Raw genomic sequence first — 19,075 nt, 5'->3', positions numbered from 1 at the left:
AATCCATCTGGTTCTGGTGATTTATTTTTGTTAAGTTTCCCAAGTCTAATTCTAATTCTGTCCTTTGTTAGCCATAAGGGTGCTTCCTGTCATGTGTTACAATGATAAACACTGCAGTTTTGGTTACTGAAGCCCCCCGATTCCCTCATGAAGACCGAGGAGCAGAATAAATTCAATACCTTTTCCATCTCCCCATCCTTTCTAACCAGATGTCTTTCCTAATTTTTTAGAGGGCCAATATGGTCTGTCCTCTTTTTTTTACTGTTTACATACTTAACCACTTTCAGACCGGACCATTTTGCTGGTAAATGACCAGAGGTCTTTTTACACTTTGGCACTGCGCTGCTTTAACTGGTAATTGCGCGGTCATGCAATGTTGTACCCAAACAAAATTTGCGTCCTTTTCTTCCCACAAATAGAGCTTTCTTTTGATGGTATTTGATTGCCTCTGCGATTTTTATTTTTTGCGATATAAACGTAAAAAGACCGCAAATTTTGAAAAAAAATGATATTTTCTACTTTTTGTTATTAGAAAAATCCAATAAACTCAATTTTAGTCATACATTTAGGCCAAAATGTATTCAGCCACATGTCTTTGGTAAAAAAAAAGTCAATAATTGTATATTTATTGGTTTGCGCAAAAGTTGTCACATCTACAAACTAAGGTACGTTTTCTGGAATTTACACAGCTTTTAGTTTACGACTGCCTATCTCATTTCTTGAGGTGCTAAATTGGCAGGGCAGTACAAAACCCCCCCAAATGACCCCATTTTGGAAAGTAGACCCCCTAAGGAAATTGATAAGAGGCATGTTGAGCCCATTGAATATTTTATTTTTTTGCCTCAAGCGATTGAATAATGACAAAAAAAAAATTTTTTTTTTTTTTTACACAAAGTTGTCACTAAGAGATATATTGCTCACACATGCTATGGGCATATGTGAAATGACACCCCAAAATAAATTCTGCTGCTTCTCCTGAGTACGGGGATACCACATATGTGGGACTTTTTGGGAGCCTAGCCGCGTACGGGGCCCCGAAAACCAAGCACCGCCTTCAGGCTTTCTAAGGGCGTAAATTTTTGAGTTCACTTCTCACTACCTATTACAGTTTTGAAGGCCATAAAATGCCAAGATGGCACAAAACCCCCACAAATGACCCCATTTTAAAAAGTAGACACCCCAAGCTATTTGCTGAGAGGCATGTTGAGTTCATGGAATATTTTATATTTTGCCACAAGTTGCGGGAAAATTACAAACTTTTTTTTTTTTTTTTCACAAAGTTGTCACTAAATGATATATTGCTCATGCATGCCATGGGCATATGTGAAATGACACCCCAAAATAAATTCTGCTGCTTCTCCTGAGTACGGGGATACCACATATGTGGGACTTTTTGGGAGCCTAGCCGCGTACGGGGCCCCGAAAACCAAGCACCGCCTTCAGGCTTTCTAAGGGCGTAAATTTTTGAGTTCACTTCTCACTACCTATTACAGTTTTGAAGGCCATAAAATGCCAAGATGGCACAAAACCCCCACAAATGACCCCATTTTAGAAAGTAGACACCCCAAGCTATTTGCTGAGAGGCATGTTGAGTCCATGGAATATTTTATATTTTGCCACAAGTTGCAGGAAAATTACAAACTTTTTTTTTTTTTTTTTTTTTCACAAAGTTGTCACTAAATGATATATTGCTCACGCATGCCATGGGCATATGTGAAATGACACCCCAAAATAAATTCTGCTGCTTCTCCTGAGTACGGGGATACCACATATGTGGGACTTTTTGGGAGCCTAGCCGCGTACGGGGCCCCGAAAACCAAGCACCGCCTTCAGGCTTTCTAAGGGCGTTACAGTTTTGAAGGCCATAAAATGCCAAGATGGCACAAACCCCCCCCAAATGACCCCATTTTGGAAAGTAGACACCCCTAAATTTAGGGGTACACTAGTGAGACTAGGTAATAAATGGCGGGTGCCCTGAAACTATAAAAAAATAACTAACCAACCAGCGTCACCTGTAACAGTTATATGGTGATCACTGGTGAAAGGGTTAACTAGGGGGCAATCAGGGGGCTTTATGCGGTAGTATATGGGGGTCCCTGGCGCTATAAAAAGCTGCGGCGAACCTAAATACCTACCTGCCTAACTAGCGTCACCTGTGACACTAATACAGCGATCAGAAAAACGATCGCTTATTAGGCTGGGTTCACACTGGAGCGATGCGGGAACGCCACGAATGCGCGGCGGGTTCCCGCATCGCATGCCTCCCGGCGGCAGTTCACACTGCCCTATGCGAACTGCTGGGAGTGTCAGTGAAATGTTAATGACACCCCCAGATCAGTTCGCATATCGCAGTGCGATCTGCAAACTTGGATCGCATGGTGTGAACACCCATGCGATCCGATTCTGCTGCGGACCAAAAAAAGGGTCCCGTGCGAGTTTGCGGCGGGTGCGGCGGGTGCGACACGAATTCAGCCATACTATCTGTATAGCTGAACTCGAATCGCACAGAGATCGGATGTGATTCGCACCGCACTGCAGTGCAAATCACATCCGATCTCTGTTCTCATAAACCGCTGCAATGTGAACCCAGCCTTAGTGACACTGGCGACGGGGGGTGATCACGGGGTTAAACCTTTATTGGGGGGGTTAGGGGGGTACCTTAGAACTAAAGGGGGCTAACCCTAACTGCCCTAACAGTTATTAGTCACAAATGACACCCGCCGGGTGATCAGGGGGTTAAACCTTTATTAGGTAATAAATGGCGGGTGCCCTGAAACTATAAAAAAATAACTAACCAACCAGCGTCACCTGTAACAGTTATATGGTGATCACTGGTGAAAGGGTTAACTAGGGGGCAATCAGGGGGCTTTATGCGGTAGTATATGGGGGTCCCTGGCGCTATAAAAAGCTGCGGCGAACCTAAATACCTACCTGCCTAACTAGCGTCACCTGTGACACTAATACGGTGATCAGAAAAATGATCGCTTATTAGGCTGGGTTCACACTGGAGCGATGCGGAAACGCCGCGAATCCGCGGCGGGTTCCCGCATCGCATGCCTCCCGGCGGCAGTTCACACTGCCCTATGCGGACTGCTGGGAGTGTCAGTGAAATGTTACTGACACCCCCAGATCAGTTCGCATATCGCAGTGCGATCTGCAAACTCGGATCGCATGGTGTGAACACCCATGCGATCCGATTCTGCTGCGGGCCAAAAAAAGGGTCCCGTGCGAATTTGCGGCGGGTGCGGCGGGTGCGGCGGGTGTGGCGGGTGCGGCGAATGGCTGAACTCGAATCGCACAGAGATCGGATGTGATTTGCACTGCAGTGCGGTGCGAATCACATTCGTTCTCATAAACCGCTGCAATGTGAACCCAGCCTTAGTGACACTGGCGACGGGGGGTGATCACGGGGTTAAACCTTTATTGGGGGGGTTAGGGGGGTACATTAGAACTAAAGGGGGCTAACCCTAACTGCCCTAACAGTTATTACAGTCACAAATGACACCAATGCAAAAAAAAAAAAAAAAAAAAATGACATTGGTGTCACTGTGACTGGGGGGCAGGGGTAATTGGGGGGGTGATCGGGGGGTAAAGGGGGGGTGTGAGTGTGCCTGGCATGTTCTACTGTGTGTGTAGAGTGTTGGTGCAACTCACCGATCCGCTCTCCTCCGTGTCGGAACGAAAAATACCGACACGGAGGAGAGAATACATCACTTCCTCTCCTGTGTTTACATTACAGGAGAGGAAGTGATGTCACGGGGGATTCCTATTCGTCGGGAGCGATCGCGTGGGGGTGGCCATGAATGAATGGCTGCCCCCTCGTCCCGGATCGCTCCCGGACGAAAACCGACCGCCACAGGCACCGGGCGGGGGCCCGATCGGGCCCCCGACCCGCGGGAGGCAAGGGACGTACATGTACGCCAATATGCCTGCCCGTGCCATGCTGTCGACGTACATCGTCGTGCGGCGGTCGGCAACTGGTTAAATAATTTCTTGGGATTTTTTTTTGCTCTCCTCCACTATGTGTCTTCCATGTTCTAGCTTAGCTGCCCTAATTGCACTCTTACAATTCTTGTTGCATTCTTTATAAAGTCTGAATGCTGATGATGACATCCAACAGGAGATAGTCAGAGACTGCAAACATCCTACAGGAGATGGTCAGAGACTGCAGAAGTACTACAGGAGATGTTCAGAGACTGCAAGTGTACTACAAGAGATGGTCAAAAACTGCAGGTATACTACAGGAGATTGTCAGAAACTGCAGATGTACTACAGGAGGAGCTGGACTGCAGGCGTACTACAGAAGATGGTCATTGACAGCACTGCTCCATGTACTATCTGATGTCTTATGCCTGTACATTGTACGTCGAACACTCATAATGGTCCATCCTGATCATCATAACAGGTGCTGTCAGTGTCCCCACACAACACATGCCATTTACTTACTGTGTGACACCAACAATGAGGAAAGGTCTCAGACTTCCAGCATGGACTGTACAGAGTAGGGAGGAGTGGTCCCAACTGATCACAGCTCTGGTTGTTAGGGGGCACAGTGATCAGCTGTTAAGGGGATGCGGTGGTCACATGACAGCGGGTCAGGCAGTGGTTCCTTAGGACTTGGGAGAGATGACGAAGCACCAAGCCGGGAGATTTAGCATGAGGTGAGAGTCAGGCATGCACCCTATGGACCAGCCCTGCCACCGCCCAGCTCAAGTCCAATTCTGCCCCAGTAGTATATGGCTGGCATCTTTTTTATGGGCAGCGTGGGCTTAAGGGGCAGCTGGTTTGGCCCCACAACAATGACTGCCCCATGTTAAAGACGACCTTGTGTGGAACACGCATTGCAGGTTTTCTGCACCACATTCTATTGTGAACCAGGACTTATTAATACCTTTTCAACACAATTAAAAAAGGGCCAGGACACCAAGGACAGCAAACAGTCCAACCTGGCTGTGGCAGCCATGTTGTTGTGCCTGGTAATCCCTTAGCCCTTTGACTCTGCAGTCAGCACCACAACATGACTGACAGAGCCAGGCAGGACTGTCACCAAGCAGTGGAAAATGGTAACCCAATGATTAGTGAGTAACTTTGGCAGTTGCTGCAGTCTTACTTACCCCTATGGCAGCACAGCATTAGTAAGTGGTCTGTAATGACAGTCTCTGAGGCAGAAAGCAGAAAAGGAAAGAACGAGCTCCACAGCAGTAGCAGCACTGCTATTTTGTGTATTCTCTGCTCCAAGCCAAGCTCCTCTGATGTCCAAGGTAGTAAGCAATAGTGCAGAATGTAGAGGTGGGCGGGACTACAGGCACCGCTCCCTCTGTGCCTGTGCTGCAAGAATAGATATTTCAGTGGGGACCCCAGCACAGCTTGGCCATAAAAGCGCGAGTGTCTGTGTGCCATTATGCCGTACACCTGACCTGCTGTATCCGCAATATCGACTGGCTTGCTGCCTGTTGTAGTGGTGCTGGTGCCATGTGAGGCGACAGGGCAGAGACAATTTTCATTCTTAGCAGGATGCTCTAGGGGGGGATTGAACACTCATGACCCCCCCCCCCCCCCATTTACACCCCTGCCCCTATACCTTACTCCCTATACCAGACCCTTATCCTAGATGATGGTTTGAAATAGATGTTAATGAGGGACTGCCACAAAAAAAGTGGCATGGAGGGTTCTGCATAATCCATACCAGGCCCTTCAGGTCTGACATGAATTTTAATTGGGACCTCCACGCAAGGAAACAAAAAGTGTGATGTCCTCCACACCAGACCCTTCATGTCTGCTGGGGACTTTATGGAACCTGTAAGCCACCTTTAAAAACAATTAGGCCCCCAAATAACCCCCGCCAATATGTACCTAGTACCCTAAAAGCACCCTCCTCATGTTGAGGGTATGGTATGGTATGGTTCAGGAGGGGGGGGACACTCACTCGTCTCCCCCTGTCCTGGCCTGCCATAACTGCTTGCTCGGATAAGGGTCTGGCATGGATTTTTATTTATTTTGGCGTGGAGTTCCCCTTAACCACTTCCCGACCAGCGCACGACGATGTACGTCGACAGAATGGCACGGGCAGGCATATTGGCATACAGTTACGTCCAATATTCAATGCCGCCCTGCCATCGGGAGCGCGCCGCCGGCGGCGCGCTCCCGCGCTGGTCGGGACCCCCGTGAGTCCGGTCGCGGGACCCGCGGACTCGATCGCCGCGGGCATCCCCGCGATCGTCTCACGGAGCGGCCAAATGGAGGAAATGCAAAGTAAACAGCATTTCTCCATTCTGCCTAGCAACTAGTGATGCTGATCTCTGCTCCATGTGATTGGAGCAGAGATCAGTGTTCACTAAATGAAAGCCCACCCCCCCCCACAGTTAGTAACACACCCCTAGGAACACTTAACCCCTACACTGCCACCCACTGGTTAACCCCTTCACTGCCAGTGTCATTTACACAGGAATCACTGCATTTATATAGCAGTGATTACTGTATAAATGACAATGGTCCCAAAAATGTGTCAAAAATGTCCGACGGGTCCCCCACAATGTCGCAGTCACAAAAAAAAATCGCTGATCGCCGCCATTACTAGTAAAAAAAAAAAAAAAAAAATTATTAATAAAAATGCTATAAAACTATCCCTATTTTGTAAACGCTATAACTTTTGCGCAAACCAATCAATAATCGCTTATTGCGATTATTTTTACCAAAAATATGTAGAAGAATACGTATCGGCCTAAACTGAGGGAAAAACATGTTTTTTTATATATTTTTGGGGGATATTTATTATAACAAAAAGTAAAAAATAATGCGTTTTTTTCAAAATTGTCGCTCTATTTTTGTTTATAGCGCAAAAAATAAAAACCGCAGGGGTGATCAAATACCACCAAAAGAAAGCTCTATTTGTGGGAAAAAAAGGACGTCAATTTTGTTTGGGAGCCACGTCGCACGACCGCGCAATTGTCAGTCAAATCGACGCAGTGCCGAATCGCAAAAAGTGGTCTGGTCTTTGACCAGCAAAATGGTCCGGTCTGCAAGTGGTTAAAATCCATAGCAGACCCGAAGTGCCTGGTATGGATTTTGGGGGGGGGGGGGGGGGGCACACAGTTTAAAAAAAAAAATATTACCTATATTGCAATACATTACAGGCGCAATCAATTTTTGATGAGAATGTTTGCTTAGAAATTTCACTTTTCTGCAGCACAGTAAAACACATGAGAAAGATGCGCCACTTTGTGGTGTCTTGCAGCAGTGACACCTATGCCAAAATCAGGAGATAGGGCCTCCAGCCCCTCCCACTTCACATTCCTTACCAGTCAGCTGACCTCTTGTCTCTGCCCCCCAACCATGCCGTGAACTGAATGGGTGGCTGCGAAGAGGCCGAGTGGGAGGCCACAGGCACCAGGGACAGCCCTGCTGGGTGGTCGCGAATGGGCTGTGAGTGTAGTGCGGGATTCAGGAACAGCCCAGGATTCTGTGACCCCTGGCAAATCGTTATTTGACCCCCGAGGGGGTCCCGACACCCAGGTTGAAAACCACTGCTCTAGAAAAAAAATATCAAATACTGTACCTGCTGACTTTTAATAAAAAGACACTTACTTGTTCAGGGATCCAGTTCCATCTTCACCCAGGCTAGTTCTTCACTAGTCTTCAGGTCCCCCCGTGCTGGCATCTTTAGTGTGGGAAGCCGGCTGCGGCCCATGCACATGCATGAGCCGCACTGCCCTGCAGCCTTCTGGGACCTGTGACGCGACCCAGAAATTTGTGGGTGGAGAGCGGGGGAAGGGACTTCTGCTCGGATCACCTACTAGGCGATCCAAGGAGAACTGAAAGTAGGTACCTTTAAAAACGATATACCTGCTCCCATCACACACAACCCCCTTCCAAGAAAAAATTATATGCCAAATGTGGTGATGGTGAGGACTTAAAGGAGAACTTCCCCTTTTGCCTGAAGTTCCATTTCATGCACAAGCTGTAGTAACCATCAACTTGTGCCCGTTTTCCTCAGCCAGCTCCCAGCTTCACAGTAAATGTATAGCTCACTTTTACAATATGGACAGCACAGTCGAGAGAGGAATTGAGAAGTTTAGCAACTCACAGTGGATGTACAGAGGAGGCAAAAGTACACAGTATGAAACAATTTCATGAAAAATTGTTTACATGACCATTACGTAGTGGATGTGTATGAATTATACAATATATTGCCAAAAGTATTGGGACACCTGCCTTTGCACGCACATGAAATTTAATGGCATCCCAATCTTAGTCCACAGGGTTCAATATTGAGTTGGCCCACCCTTTGCAGCTGTAACAGATTCAACTCTTTTTGGAAGGCTGTCCACAAGGTTTTGGAGTGTGTCTATGGGAATGTTTGAAAAAAATTATTATATAGATATCCGCGCTATGGTGTACAGAATAATACAATAAATAATCAATGAATTACCCTACATAAATGTGACAGGGCTGCTGCTGACGTGTAAGGTGAAGAACCCCAAAATGATGATATAAATTGTTATAATCCACACTGCTCCAATATTCTTAATAATTCATAAATCATAAAATATAGTGCAATAAATACATAAAGTGCAATATATAACCGACTATAACAAAGAAGCATTTCTACTTGAAGAGAGACTCTGTAAACAAGGTTATTACAAATCATTGGTCAAGAAAATTTGTCATCAAATTAACCAATGACTCCCTTCGAGGATGTTGAGAGAAAATCATGAACAATAGGCAACACGATCTCTCCTAGTATGTATACCTCCAAATCTACCACCCAGACCTGCTTATTTTGGCAATATAAGGGTTTATTTACTAAAAGCAAATCAACTTTGCACTGCAAGTGCACTTGGAAATGCACACCACTAGTCACCACCAGGTATGCCACCCTTGACCACTGGGGATGCCAATCAGTGCCCACAATGGATGCCAATCAGTGCCCACAATGGATGTCAATCAGTGTCAAACAATAATGCCAACCAATCAGTTATGCCCATCAGTATCATACATTAGAGTACAACATCAGTGCGACCCACCAGTGCCCATCCCTGCCACCTATCAGTGCCCATCCATGATGCCTATCAGTGCCCATATGTGCCACCTTTCAGTGCCTATCAGTGCCTCATATCAGTGCCACCTATCAGTGCCCCATCAGTGCCGCATACCAGTGCCCATCAGAGCCACCTCATCAGTGGCCGTCAGTGCACCTCCATCAGTGAAGGAGAAAACGTACTTATTTACAACGTTTTGTAACAGAAACAAAATAAAAAACATTTTCTGGTTTTTAATTTATTTAGCAGAAAATAAAAATCCCAGAGGTGATCAAATACTACCAAAAGAAGCTCTATTTGTGGGAACAAAATTATAAAAATTTAGTTTGGGTACAGTGTTGCATGATCGCGCAATTGTCATTCAAAGTGCGACAGTGCTGAAAGCTGAAAATAGGTCTGGGCAGGAAGGTGTATAAGCGCCCGGTACTGAAGTGGTTAAGTGGGTCATATTTCATGACCTGCAGTCACATTTTTAATACTGTATATGAACCCTTTGATATGAATCTTGAAACATCAGGTTTGTATTGATTTTGTATTTAATATAAATATAATTTTTCCAATCTGCCCCCCTTTATTGCACTATATGGCACAAACAAGTAGCCTACACATTAGAAAGTATCATTAAATAATATGGCGACACATCCTTCTTATTGTCAAGATTTTTCCTAACACACTTGCTATTAATAGACAGGTCACATTTCAAAGCCTTCAGCCATGTTTTCACTGCTTTTTTCCTTAATACAATACAGGCTGACATTGTGATCTACAGCAGATTTAGTTTCTATTGAATTTGTGTATGATTCATCATCCAAGACTGTGGACCTAATGTACAAAAACTAGAGGAAAGTAATAGTATACAAGAAGGTACTTGCTTTTAGTGCACATAAAGGAAATTCGATGGATAACCCACATACTGAGTACTTTGCCGTACTATGTAGCTAAATAGCTGAAATAGGTAACTTTTGTGCAATGCTGCAGACCCTATGTCAGCCTTTTTCAACCAGGGTGCCTTCTGGGTTCTTCAAGGGTGCCTTGGAAAAATTGCCCCGAATTGCCCAAAAATTGTGTACAAACCAGTGAGTGGATCAAACACACAAGGCCACAAATTTTTTGTGCAACATTACAATCTTTTTGTTTGACCTCCCTGGCCCTCTCTGTTAGCAATAGGGTCATGTTAGTTGCATGGGGGGAGAGAAATTGAGGAAGATGAAATGCTGAAATAGTAGCAGTGTTCAAAAGTGTATTTGCATTGAAAGAATATATCATCTCTAATGTTGGGTGTCTTAAGTGTGGGGACTGGGGATGCTCCTGCAATGTAAAACAAATAGTTCAGATTTCTAGATTTTAGAATGGGGTGCCTTGAGACCAGGCATGAATTATAAAGGGTGCCTTGACTGAATAAATGTTGAGAGACACTTGTTCTATATATATCATTGTCCTGTAATGCAGAAAGAAATTGGTCATGGGACTTTGAATGAGGCATGTCACAAATGAAAAGTAACAATGTAAATCAAATAAAAGGGTACATAAGTAAATATATTTAGTTTACAAGTTGAAACATTTCATTATCTCAAGGTACAAAATACAATTGGTATAAGAAATGATATCAAAAAGGCCACATGACAAATAACAAATAAAGCTTAATTCATAGAGATAAATACATAATGATGTTTGCAACCATAGGTACATGATGAGTGTCCCTTATGGAAATGGAGAGATTGAGGGCATGATGTGAACTCTACGCACGTTTCATGGATTTGTCCACTTGTCAGGAGTACAATGCCACAAATAGATATAGATCTAAATGAAAAATAGTGTATTGGTAAAAAGTTAACTAGGTTTAGACAAAAAAAAAGGCAGATTTATATTGATAAATAAATGAATTCTCTAAAAAAAGGGCAAGGAATCCCATGCTCACATGCCAGCTCAGAGAGCAAGCCCAGCCACTGATAGGGGAAAATGGAGGACAGCGGGTACAATGCTAGGCCCTGGAATGAGGAGGGGGACCCCCACCCAAAGCAGGGGTGCAGCACTGCAACAAACCAGATAACCATTACGTGATAGTGTGAGGGGAAGGTGGGAGGACACACCCGATCCATACTGTTTCTGAAAGTATAAATGTGCACATGTAAAAAGCACTGGGGCTAGGATTGTGGTAGTCTCACTTCCGGTGTTCGCACGGGTTTTGTGATTTACCATTCTGCCTTGTTTTCTCCCCATTGTTGCTTGCATGACGTTGGCAAGGACCCACCCACCATCTTGGGTATTTATAGCATTCAACGTCCAGCATTTCAATTCTCATGTCTCTACTGCACTTTGATTTTTGTTCACTAAGGCAATTTTTATTGGGCACTTGTTCACCCCTGTTTTTTACTTTGCCTATTTTACTAATATACAGCCATTTTAGGTTTTATCACCCCCAGCATCTCATATCTATGCACTGGGGCATTTTATCACTTGGCACTTATTCACTTGGGGCAGGACATATTTTCAGATACAAGCACTTTGTCACATGTACTCATTACACTTTTTTGCACGTGTACATTTATACTTTCAGATTCAGTGGGGATCAAGTGTGTCCTCCCACCTTCCCCTCACATTATTACTTAATGGTTATCTGGTTTGTTTCATCGCTGCACCCTTGCTTTGGGTGGGGGGCCCTCGCCTCAGCCTTGGACCTTGCATTGTATCCGGCATCCTCCGTTTCCCCTATCAGTGGCTGGGCTGGCTCTCTGAGCTGGCATGTGAGTATGGGATTCCTTGACCTTTTTAAAAGAATTAATTTATTCATCAATATAAATATACTTTTTTTTTGTCTAAACCAAGGAAACTTTTTACAAATACAATATTTTTCATTTAGGTCTATATCTATTTGTGGCATTGTACTCCTGACGAGTGGACAAATCCACGAAACGTGCGTGGAGGTCACATCATGTCCAGAACCTCTCAGTTTCCGCAAGGAACACTCATCATGTACCTATGGTTGCAAACAGCATCATGTATTTATCTCTATGAATTAAGCTTTATTTGTTATTTGTCATGTGTCAGCTTAGAATGGCCTTTTTGGGATCATTTCTTATACCAATTGTATTTTGTACCTTGAGATAATGAAATGTTTCAACTTGAAACTAAATACAATTTACATTTTCATTTGTGACACCCCTTTATTCAAAGTCCCATGACCAATTTCTCTCTGCATTACATGTAATTAGGGATGGAGGCGTGCCACTGTGGTTATGTCAGGTCACATTCTGTTTCTATATGTTCTATATCATTTTCCTTTTCTTGTCAGCTCTTTGGAATATTAGAGAACACCATCATAAAGAGCAGATACTCTGACTGCAAGCATCTTTTCCACTATTTCTTGGCACAGGACAACTCAGGCAGATTTGAGGTACGCCTCACTTAAAACAAACACTTTTTTCATTATGGATGGGACTGGGAAGAATTGCAATTTTTGTAAGGTTTTTATTTCTGTATATATCTTAGTTGGAGAGATTTTTCTCCACTTTCCTGTGATGTCATAAACAAGGGAACATTGAACAGGCAACAAAAAGCCTAGTGTGTTTTTCCTATCTGATTTCAGATCTATGTTTGTCTCAAGCATGTTTAAATTCACTTACTTTTTCTGCCTCTGATGAAAGTCTATTTTAAGCATCAACTACCCTTAAATAATACTTCTTTTGTTTAGTTTTGAATTTTCCTCCTATGTTCTTTGTTTTGGTGTCATATTGAATATACTGCCCTCTTGAACCTTATTCACACCCTGGATGTATTTAAAGGTTTCAATCATGTCTCCCCTTTCCTTTCTTTCCTCCTGACTGTACATATTAAATTCCTGAAGTCACTACTGATATGTTTTATCCCCCAGATCTTTCACCATTTCTATTACCCGTCTCTGGACTTATTCTATCTTATCAATATCTTTATGTAGGTAAGGTCTTTAGAACTGGACCCTGTATTCTAAATGATATCTAAATAAGATCTACAGTATATAGGAGAATTAGGACCTCCTTCCTCCTGCTGGTGGTCGCTCTAGTTGAATTAAAAAAACAGTTATAAAAAACAATGCACAATTTAAAGCGGTAGTAAAGCCTAACACTAACTGTTCAATATATTATTGATTGCTAGATGTTAGAAAGCCAATGGCACCACATCCCTAAATTAACAAGAATTTAGTAGAAAGAAAGGATGGGACTTTTAAGATGCCAAAAAAATACAACATAGGTAAATAAAAAAATATCAAAATGTATTTAAGCATGGTTAAAATCATCATAGTATCATCGTACAATATCCATGTGATTAAAGGAAAAGCAGTAACTTCTTGCTCTACATGTTTCGCCATACGATGGCTTCTTCAGAAGACCTTTGATGAGTACTGCATGCATAATCACTATGAATTGAGAACAACACATTAGTGAAATAAACAACTAATATATTAAAGTGGTGATTAAGGCAGTGCACACAGCCACGGCCAGCCCCTCTGCTAGGATTACATGATGTGTATACTATTTGCCATTTTCTAAAATTCTTATTATAAATATAGTTTTTCTTATCCCCGATCATCGGTCATGTGACTGCCCGGCGCTGCATTTCTCTGCTGTATGTATTCCAGAGGGAGGGGCTGAGCTCTCCCTCTCACGGCTGATGGGCGGTTACGTGACCTCCCTCTGTAATACAAACATTGGAGGAAGAAAGTGCTGAGTGGTCACATGGTGGCTAATCGGGGATAAAAAGAACAGTACTTATAAGAAGAATATTAGAGAATGGCATATGGTATATACATCATATAATCCTAGCAGAGGGGCTGGCAGTGATTGGAAGCAGTAATGTGTGAGCTGCTCAGAATGGTGATAGAAGGGGATGGGAGGCTCACACACAGAGCTGACAGGCAGAGAGGGGAGGGGGAGGAGGACACAGGAGCAGAGAGGAGAGCTGCAGATATCAGGCTGTGGATGATGGAGACATGTAAACTGACCAGTGTCAGGGATCAGCAGCCATGATACACCATGGTCAGTTTACATAGAGGAGGGCAGAAACTGGCAGGATGAACCAGGTATTACAGGTGTTACAGGGGGCCAAATTACACAGCACAAGTACTGTAAAATGCTTTACATAAACAGGATCAATATATATATATTTTTTGGCTTAACAAACGCTTTAAGGCAAGGAGTTACTGCTTTTCCTTTAATCACATGTATATTGCATGATGATACTATGATTGTAACCATGTTTAAATATATTTAGATTTTTTTTAATATATACTTATGTTGTATTTTCTTGGCACCTTAGTACCATTCTTTCTTTCTACTAACACTAACTGTTATTCAAAACATTCCTTCCACCCTCCTCCTACCTATCCTGCATACCCTGTATAAACGAAATCTGTGTATTTACTATTTTTAATGCAATTAGGGCCTGTCCTGCAGCTTTGGCTACCATGTGTAAAGCAGCTCTCAACAAGGGTTGTGAATTCCAGAAGAAGTGACACTCAGCCATTGTTCCTCCACTGACACGGGGGGAGCTGGAGCTGCAGGATCATGTGACCAAATCGAAGTGGATGACATCATCTGCCAACATCTCCACCTCAGCCAGTTAAAGGAAGCCTTGTAAAAAATAGAGAGAACACTGTGCTTTTGATGAAAGGGTGCTGGGCACCTACAAATGATCCAAAATTGGAAAACAGTAACACTATACACCTGCTCTAAAAGGAGCAGCACTTTAATCTGTGACCACTTTCACCCCGCTTACCTTAGGTTGGTATCAGATACTCACCCATCCAGCAGATCCAGCAATGTCATGATGAGGTCCTCTCATTAGAGATGGACGAACTTCCGACGGGACGTTTCGCGAACGCGAACCACGAACACGGCCAAAAGTTTGCGAACCGCAAAGTTTGCAGCGGGCCCCATTGACTTCAATGGCAGGCGAACTTTAAAAACCTACAGGTCTTATTTTCAGCCACAAAATACTTACTAGCTGTGCACACATAGTCCCACAACAGGGCCACTGACATAACACATGTATGAAGTGAATCTGGGATCGACAACTACAAGCATTCTTTTTTTATGTGTGACATTTTGACAATTCAGGACTCAGGAGCGCATGAAGACAATGGAGGAGAGGAAAGGTCAGGGTAGGCTATGAAGAGGATGCAGGAGATGATCACCAGTACCGTGATATAAAGCACTGACACCAGCACCGTGATATAGAGCACTGACACCAGCACCGTGATAGTGTGCACTGACACCAGCACGGTGATAGAGTGCACTGACACCAGCACAGTGATAGAGTGCACTGACACCAGCACGGTGATAGAGTGCACTGACACCAGCACCGTGATAGAGTGCACTGACACCAGCACCGTGATTGAGTGCACTGACACCAGCACCGAGATAGAGAGAACCGACACCAGCACCAAGATAGAGAGCACTGACAGCAGCACTGATACCAGCAACTCGCTGCTGGGCCCCAAAAATATGAAACTGGTCAACCTCTTCAAACAGGAGGGTACGGGCATATAATACGGTGTGCTTTTTTTGTACAAGGATGTGAGCCAAATGTAGAAAAAAGGTCTGTGTGCTCGATTAAATAAATCGTTTATAGAGATACAGTGGTGTGAAAAAGTGTTTGCCCCCTTTCTCATTTCCTGTTCCTTTGCATGTTTGTCACACTTAAGTGTTTCGGAACATCAAACCAATTTAAACAATAGTCAAGGACAACACAAGTAAACACAAAATGCAATTTGTAAATGAAGGTGTTTATTATTAAAGGTGAAAAAAAATCCAAACCATCATGGCCCTGTGTGAAAAAGTGATTGCCCCCCTTGTTAAAACATACTATAACTGTGGTTGTCCACACCTGAGTTCAATTTCTCTAGCCACACCCAGGCCTGATTATTGCCACACCTGTTCACAATCAAGGCATCACTTAAATAGGAGCTGCTTGACACAGTAAGGTCCACCAGAAGATCCTTAAAAGCTACACATCATGCCGAGACCCAAAGAAATTCAGGAACAATTGAGAAAGAAAGTAATTGAGATCTATCAGTCTGGAAAGGGTTATAAAGCCATTTCCAAAGCTTTGGGAATCCAGCGAACCACAGTGAGAGCCATTATCCACAAATGGCGAAGACATGGAACAGTGGTGAACCTTCCCAGGAGTGGCCGGCCGCCCAAAATTACCCCAAGAGCGCAGCGATGACTCATCCAAGAGGTCACAAAAGACCCCACAACAACGTCCAAGGAACTGCAGGCCTCACTTGCCTCAGTTAAGGTCAGCGTTCATGCCTCCACCATCAGGAAAAGACTGGGCAAAAATGGCCTGCATGGCAGAGTTCCAAGGAGAAAACCACTGCTGAGCAAAAAGAACATCAAAGCTCGTCTCAATTTCTCCACAACACATCTTGATGATCCCCAAGACTTTTGGGACAACATTCTGTGGACCGATTGAGACAAAAGTGGAACTCTTTGGAAGGTGTGTGTCCAAGTATATCTGGCGTAGAAGGAACACTGCATTTCATAAAAAGAACATTATACCAACAGTAAAATATGGTGGTGGTAGTGTGATGGTCTGGGGCTGTTTTGCTGCTTCAGGACCTGGAAGACTTGCCGTGATAAAAGGAACTATGAATTCTGCTGTCTACCAAGAGATCCTGAAGGAGAATGTCCGACCATCTGTTCGTGTACTCAAGCTGAAACGAACTTGGGTTCTGCAGCAGGACAATGATCCTAAACACACCAGCAAGTCCACCACCGAATGGCTGAAGAAAAACAAAATGAAGACTTTGGAGTGGCCTAGCCAAAGTCCTGACCTGAATCCTATTGAGATGTTGTGGTATGACCTTAAAAAGGCCATTCATGCTCGAAAACCATCTAATGTAACTGAATTAGGACAATTCTACAAAGATGAGTGGGCCAAAATTCCTCCAGGACGCTGTAAAAGCCTCATTGCACTTTATCGCAAACGCTTGGTTGCAGCTGTTGCTGCTAAGGGTGGCCCAACCAGTTATTAGGTTTAGGGGGCAATCACTTTTTCACACAGGGCCATGATGGTTTTGATTTTTTTTCACCTTTAATAATAAACACCTTCATTTACAAATTGCATTTTGTGTTTACTTTTGTTGTCCTTGACTATTGTTTAAATTGGTTTGATGTTCCGAAACACTTAAGTGTGGCAAACATGCAAAGGAACAGGAAATGAGGAAGGGGGCAAACACTTTTTCACACCACTGTATACATGGTCTACTGGTCACATGTGTTGAATTCCTCCGAGATCCATGCCTCATTCATTTGTAGAAATGTGAGGTAGTCAACACTGTTGTGAGCTAGGTGAGTGCGCTTATCGGTCACGATCCCCCCTGCTGCGCTGAACGTCCTTTCGGACAGGACACTGGACGAGAGGCAAGCCAACAGTTCCATTGCAAAGTGGTCAAGCCTGCCCACCCAGTAGTCCAGGGGTTCATCACTTCTCAGAGCGTCCACATCGGCCGTTAACCCGATGTTGTCGGACACCTGTCGGTCTAGGCGTTCCCTGATGCTGGATCCGGATGAGACCTGTCTATGGGTCGGCTGAAAGAATGACCTCATATCAGAAGTCACTAACACATCTTCAAACCGCCCTCTTCTTGCAGGCGCTGTTGGACTGGTACCCGCAACTCTTTCTCTGGGAGTGGGAATTCCTCCTCTGCCAGCGCACGCAAAACCAGAATGCAGCATTTCTCAAAGCAAGGCCTGGAAGTGCTCCATTCTGACAGCCCTCTGTGACGGTGGTAACATTTCTGCCATTTTGTGTTTGTACCGGGGGTCTAAGTACGTTGCCACCCAATACTGGTCCTCGACCCTTATGCTTTTTATACGGGGGTCCCTGTTAAAACACTGGAGCATGAAGGTCCCCATTTACACTAAACTGCAAGCGGTGTGGTGGCCAGGCTCCTGCTCATCATCCAGGATAACGTCGTCCTCCTCGTTCTCCTCTCCCCATCCACGCACAACAACAGGGATCCCAGAAAAGTTTAAAGCATGCTCTTCTTGCTCCTCCTCATCCGCCCCGGCACCATCCTCCTCTGACTCCTCTTCAGACTTGTCTCAGATAGAGTAGCCCCCCCTGGGAATTCATCCAGCATTGCGACTTCCTCTTCTTCCCGGTCCTGCTCCTCCATGGCTTGATCAATGACACGATGCAATGCACACTCCATAAAGAAGGCATAAGGTACCATGTCACTGATGGCACCATGGTTGCGACTGACCAATTTGGTGATCTCATCAAATGGCCGCAGAAGTCTGCATGCGTCGCACATGAGCAGCCACTGGCGCGGTGAAAAAACCCAGCTCCCAGAACCTGTTCTGCCACAGAATTCGTACAGGTAGACGTTAACTGCACGTTTCTGCTGGAGCAGCCTATCAAGCATATAGAAGGATGAGTTCCATCGCGTCGGGCAATCGCAAATAAGACATCTGACCGGCAGATTGTGTCGCCGCTGAATGTCAGCAAGGCGAGTCATGGCCATGTAAGATCTTCTGAAATGGCCCTAGATTTTCCTTGCCTGCCGCAAGATGTCCTGGACCCCAGGGTATTTAACAACAAATCTCTGCACAACCAAGTTTAAGACGTGTGCCATGCGTGGCACATGTGTAATTGTGCCCTGTTTCAATGCACTAAGCAGATTGGCACCATTGTCACACACCACTTTACCAACTGTCAAATTGAGCGATCTTAGGAGGAGGAGAAGAAGAGGCAGGCCTGCATGTAATCCATGGCGGTAAAACCAAATCTACACGGGTGCCACGGGTTACATGCTTGATGGCCGTCAGAAGGTTCACCCAGTGGGCAGTAAAAGTGATATACCTTCCCTGCCCGTGTTTGCTAGACCACGTGTCTGTGGTCAGAGGTATCTTGGCACAGACACTGTGTGCCAGAGATACATTCACTTGCCGCTGAACATATAGCTCTGGGATGCCCTTCTGTGAGAAATACTTCCTTCCTGGGACCTTCCATTGTGGTGTTTCAATGGCCGCAAATTTTCGAAAGGCTTCCGA

Source organism: Lithobates pipiens, unplaced genomic scaffold (assembly GCF_037356315.1).
Source record: "Lithobates pipiens isolate NorthernLeopardFrog02 unplaced genomic scaffold, aLitPip1_a1.2 Scaffold_13, whole genome shotgun sequence".
Taxonomy (NCBI): Eukaryota; Metazoa; Chordata; class Amphibia; order Anura; family Ranidae; genus Lithobates; species Lithobates pipiens.
The sequence above is the reverse complement of the archived record's forward strand: the minus strand, read 5'-3'. Positions refer to the sequence as shown.